The sequence below is a fragment of the Lycorma delicatula genome, chromosome 1 (assembly GCF_047948215.1).
Source record: "Lycorma delicatula isolate Av1 chromosome 1, ASM4794821v1, whole genome shotgun sequence".
Classification (NCBI taxonomy): domain Eukaryota; kingdom Metazoa; phylum Arthropoda; class Insecta; order Hemiptera; family Fulgoridae; genus Lycorma; species Lycorma delicatula.
Genome location: NC_134455.1, coordinates 391,161,702 through 391,167,701, shown reverse-complemented (window position 1 = coordinate 391,167,701; position 6,000 = coordinate 391,161,702).

Sequence of the window (6,000 nt, the reverse complement as noted above, 5' to 3'; positions counted from 1 at the left end):
AATGTTTTTAGGACTGTTTTGTATTTGTTTTTTTTTCAATTTATTATAATTCTTTATATGAAAAATTATTCAGATAAACGAAGATATTGGCGAAAAAAAGCTAAACCATTTTGAATGCGTAATATGCTTTATTACTTTCTTGTACGAAGTACAAGAAATTTTTTTTTACTGTTCCGCAAGCTGTTTTTAGAGTGCGTGTGTGCCTGCGCCCTACTCACCGTTCCTCCCCTCCCGGGACCAAACCCGTAATTAAGCATCATCACAGCTCCGGGAGGTGTCTTGCAGCTCGGAGGATCTAGAGCCTAGTGCATCATCACCGTCGCCCATCCACGCAAGCGCGGACGAACAACGGCATCGGAGAGGGCTATCTTTCACCCCCTCGCTCGCAGGTCGTGTACTTCCGCCTCTAACAGGACGTCTCTTTTTTGTAATATTTCTCTGATACTTCAACCCCCCTAGTTTTGTACAGCCTTAGCTGTCCTCTTGGTGCAGACCTCACTCGGCGAGCTGTGTTGCTCTGATCCGCATAAGACAGTAGTTTTATCCTTACACTGCTACCGACGGTGACCTTTTTTTACAGCAATTAAAGCAGCTGTCCGAACGGTCGATGCCGGAGCATGTGGCCGGCCTGCCAGTATTTGTAGCAGCGGTCTTCCGATTTCGTAATGGTAACCCTGTACTGCACCCACCCGGCGTTTGGTCAGCGTCCTAGCTGCCCTATGTGACATAATTAAAGTAGCCTTCTGTGTAGAACCGTATGCAGAACGAATAGACGTCACCTTAAACTCCTCGCCGTCTAAGGCCACTGCCACACAATCACATAGTTGTCACATTCTCATCAGTTGTGGCGTCGATGTCACTTAGGTGGACTACGGTTCGCCGATCAGCCCTAGATGGAATGCTAACCTTAAAGTCTTACGCCTTGTTTTAAAAATTTTCAGCTGCCTTTGTGTCTTTTACTCTTATTTTAAGTTCATTATCATTGCCCCGGCATATGGACAGAACATCGACTGCTTCATCGACCGTCACCTTGTCTTTCATTTCCTTAAGCAAATCGGCATATGTTCTTCCTCTAACCTTTACCACCAACGTCTTAGTCTGCGCTTCCTAGCTACAGTGGACTTGCCACCCAGAACCCGCTTCTCCTGTTTCCGCAGATGAAACCCGATAGATCTCGGTCTGCCCTTCGCCAAGTAGGCCAGGAGCCTTCTGGCAGAATGATCTAGCTTACACCAGGTAGGTTAAAGAATGGGTCAAAACACCCTACCTCTTGAAGGATACTTTTGAATGCCCGAAGTAGTCAGCCATAACAATTCTGTCGCTTTCTTTGGAATCGTAAATAACTGTATGAGACACACATCTGACTCTTATTGGCTCTTCGTCAAGGAGAACCTCTCACCTTGCGTTTTATCTCTGATTACCTGGCCCCGCTTAACCCTTCCCGCCCGTAGCAGAGAAGAAGCTAAGGAACCGCCGCCAATTAAAGCCTTACTCGGTTTATCCGATAGGTCAACCAGAAACACCTGTTCTTCAGCGTCAGTCCAGGGTTCCTTGAAATCCTCAGTAGTACCCAACACAGCAGCGAGCCAACGTCGGTCAACTAAGTCCAGGAATTATTTGTCTGATAAGTCTCCCTCTAACCTTTCCTTAGTCTTCTCGGCATGGATCAATTCCTGTCGGCGGTAAACTCTGTCTGGGTTGCCGTCGAAATTCCAGGAAGTGGGGAAGATGTCTCCATAAATACTAGGAAGTCCGTCGTCAGTGAACCAAAATTGTAACTGAGGTTCTTAATTTCTTGCTTCATGCTGTAACATTCCCCGGGAAATCTCCTCAAGCCTAGATACCAGTATTTCTAGGTCTGGGGCTGTACGCTCCTCTTCGTCAGCTGACGTTACTCTAAAACTCTTCAGCGAAGGGGCGGAAGCCTGCTGAGATGGTTTTATTTCCATATTACTACTTAAATACAAAAAAAAATCGTCAAAACAATGTCTAAAACTTGTTCAAAGTCCGGTTATTTTGAGCCCCTATACGGCTATATAAGGGTGGGTCGGGGAGGAAGTAAAATGTATAAGGGGGTAAAAGAAAGAGGGGGTCGGGATCAGCAAAGAAACAAGAGGAAACGATCAAATAAGGAAGGACAAAGGAATTGCAATAGAAGGAAGATTATCCTTATAATCGGACTTCAACTTAAAGTAACAGAAAAAATCCGTTACTTACGTCAGAGATGACGTTACCTTCACTTTTGAATTCAAGTAAACAACTGTCTCTCCTGTGAAAACTCGTTAAGCACTGAAACAATCGAATCTCAACCTTACTACGACTGAGAATAAGGACGATCACAGAAAAAATTAAATAACAAGTACGTCCGTTAACCAAAATTGCACCAATTTAATAACACATCCACAAAAAATTACCCAATCAATACCAACTGTCCGTATCCAAAAATGTACCCAAAAACCGATCAAAAAAAGGAGAAAAAATGCAGAGCAACAAACTACACGTCTTCCCTGTACAAGCACTATTAACTATTACTTAACTCACAAGAAAGTATTGTAATCGCAAAAAATTACGGTTTTCAGATTTCAATGGAAATACCCATTTTGACCATCCCTGAATCCATTTTGACTAGTTTGGCGTGACGTCTGTACGGATGTACGTATCTATCTAGCATAACTAAAAAAAGTTAGCCGTAGAATGTTGAAATTTTGGATTTAGGACTGTTGTAACATCTAGTTGTACACCTCCCCTTTAGATTGCAAACGACTGGACCAAAAGTATCCAAAAAAAGTCTACAATCCAAAAAATTGGATTTTGGACTTTTCTTAACTGCAGTAATAAGTTCTCTGTGAGAACTTTTTAACGATATATCATAAGTGGTACTTATTTTCATTGGTTCTAGAGTTATAGCCTAATCAAATTTTAATTAATGAAATATTTGGATCTTATAAGGGGAAGGCATATCGGTTCAAATCCGACTTCATTTCCTTTTTTTAACTTTTTTTTTTAATTTAAATATATTGATTTATTAATAAATTAATCTCTGATTGTAAAAAAAATTACAATAAATACTAATTCAATAATAACAAAACAAAAAAAAAATTGAAAAAGAAATAAAAAAATATGTAATAAAAAATATACGTAATTTAATAGGCGTACAAGGAAGTTATATAGTGTCCGTATCACATTTTTTTAACAGCCTTTCCAACCGATTTGTTGAATTTTCGCGCAAAAAGTTTTGAATATTGGTGTCGTCTAATCGATTCTTAGACATTCGATTGTTATGTATCACATAAAACGAAGTGTAAATAACGTGAAAACATAATTTTGTTTAGATCGGATAAATACATTTATCAGGAAAAACTTACAACGGGACTACCAAAGAAACTTCTACAAGAACTTCGTCTGTGTAATTATTTATTATTAGTAATCTGAATTACTTTTCAAGTTTTCAACTTGGATTCGAAACTCAAGTGCGATGTAACGTGGAATTTTCGACTTAGTTTGTTAACTTTACAAGGAAGTTTTACGTAAAATTCGTATGTAGCTGGTTAAACGATCTGTTGCGTTGTCTTCTCCGTAAGTTAATTTATGTTGGGTAAGTTTTAATTGAACTTTTTCATTTGAATAAAAATTGTGCATCGCAGTTTTTGTCTAATGTAGTTGAACGGTTAATACCGTATTTTAGTATTGGGAAAGGAAGTATTTCATAATAGAAAAGTATAAAGAAAAAAGATTTTCATTAACTAATTCTGTACATTTTTGATTCAGATTTTTATTTAAAGTATGCCGAAACTGATTGAAATTTTTTGAATGAATTTCACTCGGAAAGTAGTTTTTACTTGTGTAAGGTTTAAGCGAGAAAATTCTATTCGTCACGTTATAAATTATTAACCAACATAAGTACATAATTTATAGAAGAATTAGGACTAAAATAAAGGATAAGATCTAGGTCTATCCTATAAAATCTCCGAGAAATGTTGAAATATAATTTATCTTGTAATTTACAGAATTATTTTAAAAATACAAACGACTTTATGGTAAAGTTAATTGTACTTTTAAAAGATTATATTCTGATAATTTAGTATCTAATTCAAACAATAAATTTAAATCTGTGGGCGGTTATCACACAGGGAAAGTGAGGCACTTGTGTTTGAAAAAGTTTTGCTCGTTAACTAATTAACAGTAATGTTTTGATTATTTACATAATAATAAATAATTGCAATAATTACTGAATATATTATTTAAATACTCAAAACATTACTGTTTTAATTAGTCAATGTTAGCGAGCGTAGGTTAAGTTTAGTTAAATTATATTTATAAAATAGATATAAATGGTTATAAAAATGGTACTATAATGATTATATGGGTGATAATAATAACCCAAAAATTTGCAATTTAGTTCAGACTAATACATAAGCCACTGTGGTACCACCGAAAGTGAATTTGAAAATAAAACAGATTAGATAAATACAAAAGGACTCGACTTTTGTTATCCTCTATTCAGATACTAGATGAATCTAACAATTCCGTTTCCAGTCTTTCTAATAACAATAATATTGACCTTTTTCAAACAAAGCCATTCATCTTGAATAGTTTTGTTGATAAATCAATGTTTCTATTTCCTGTTGATATCCAAGAAGTTGAAGTATGTCTTTTTAAGTATAAACAATAAATTTAATTGGTACTGATGAAATTCCTGCCAGTATTTTTAAAGAATTTTTAGATGCTATTATTATCCTTATAAATGTAATTAATGAGTCTTTCATCAGCTAAGTATTTCCTTGCTGCTTTAAGACTACTTACGTGCATTGTTATTCTCTATCTTATTTGTTAAGCAAATAGTTTGGAAAATTGTAGGCCAATTTCTTTATTGTCTGAATTTTCTAAGTATTTCATAAAGTTTTGAAAACTCAACTTTTATCATTTCTTGAAAAGCATTAATAAACCTTAAGCATGGTTTTAGAAAAAAAATTATCTACTAATAGAGACAGACATTTCCCAGTTATTATATAATATTTTTAATTTTGTAGATAGATTCCATTTTCATTTTTTTTTTTTTTGAGATCTCAGTATTTAATGCCTAGTTTTATAGATAAAAAAGTTGGCAGCTGTGGTGTCAGAGGAACTGCTTACAATAATTATAAACAGCTTCTCTGCTTTTAATTAAAAACAGAACTGTTAACAGTTCACAGAACAGAATTGTTAAATTCATCTAGTATCTGAGTAGAGGATCACAGAAATTGACTTATTGTGAAGTTATCTTATCTGTTCTTTCCAAATTCACCTAACTTTAATCAATTATTGATTAAATTCATATCTTAACAACCCTAAAACAATAGTTAAAACATCCTCTTTTAATAAGAATGCAGTGTAAAATATAGTTCTTACTTCAAGATGAAGAATGTAGAGTGACTCAAGAAAGCATTTTCAGTTGTCCCTTATTTTTCATATTGTTTATTAGAAAGTAACAAAAACTTCTTCAAAATCTTGAGCTATTCATTGTAATCTCTTTGCAGACTACACAACTGTGCCTATGTCCAAAGATAATTATTTAAAAGGAATTACAAATTCTACCATAGGAATTAAAAAAATTAATCACTAGATGGATTGTAATCATTTAACTTTTAATATAAATAGAACTGTCGAATATTGCATCTCAGGTAGATGTAACATTGATGATTGCATGGATAAAATTCCCATTACTTGAAGTGATATACTATTTCTGTTGCTCATAAAGCAAACTTTCTGGGAATTTTATTAGATCACAAGCTCTTGCTGGATAATCAAACCATATTGTTTTGCTTTAAAGCTCCTTAAGAAATGGTAAGCTTGTTATAGTTATTAAAATATTGCTGCGCTTACACAGTTTATACATGTATTCTTATCTAAAATACAACTTGGGATTTCTTCCAAAGTCTGAATTATTTCCTGACAAAAGATGTATTGTCAGCTCATCGTTTGACATCAGTAAATATAAATCACATAGACAGATATTTAATT